This window comes from Varanus komodoensis, unplaced genomic scaffold (genome assembly GCF_004798865.1).
Source record: "Varanus komodoensis strain SLA01 unplaced genomic scaffold, ASM479886v1 scaffold1, whole genome shotgun sequence".
In the NCBI taxonomy this organism is placed as follows: Eukaryota; Metazoa; Chordata; class Lepidosauria; order Squamata; family Varanidae; genus Varanus; species Varanus komodoensis.
The window spans coordinates 56,320,665-56,321,474 of record NW_025335268.1 but is presented as its reverse complement, the minus strand read 5'-3'; positions in this window follow the sequence as shown (position 1 = coordinate 56,321,474).

The window sequence follows — 810 nt, the reverse complement described above, 5'->3', positions numbered from 1 at the left end:
GGCTCGCTTGGGCGCCGCCGTAGGGGGGGACGCTGCCCGCTCGCCTTACTGCACAGGCGCGCGCGGAGGCGCGTGAAAGTTGCCGCAGGGCAGCCCGCCCGCGGGTTGTTCTGGCGTTGGGCGCATGCGCGGTTCTGTCCTGTGTGTTCCCCGGTTGCCGCTTCATGAACTAAAGTGGCTTCTTGCCTAAAAGCACAAACCGGTTGTCACCCAGTTTATTGGGAAATGGATGCTTTGTTTGTCCTGAGGCATAGAAGAACGACGCTCTTGCGGAGTGTAACGGCGGGAATTTTGGCACCAGTTTTTTTTTTAACTTGCTACCCTTTGCAGGGCTGTCTAACTGTACCTTTGTACCGCTGTTTTTTAGCAATTTTTTAAGGCGGAGGGGGGACCTTAGGAGGCCCAGCATCCCTCAGCCAGCATGCCTGGCTGGCAGATCCTGGGAGTTGTACATTTTATTTAATGTCTAAACATTAGACATGGAATACACTCCCCAGAGAGGTACGGCCAGCACCAACACTCTATTAATTTCCTGCACCAAGCCGAAACTTCCTTATTTTCCCAGTATTTTAAGGCTTAATTGCCATTTTAATTGGAGTTTTATTGAGGATGTGATGCTGTGCTTTTTAAATTGTACTACTGTACTGCAACTTTTTGTAATAGGGCAGGATAGAAAAACTTTAAATAAAACTATAAACATGCATATGACGTTTTCTGTCTAAAGATCCTTGGGATTGTATCCTAAATAAGACTAGATTGTTACTTGTTAACAGGATTCCAATACCATCTCTCATTTGTGCAACTCTGGAA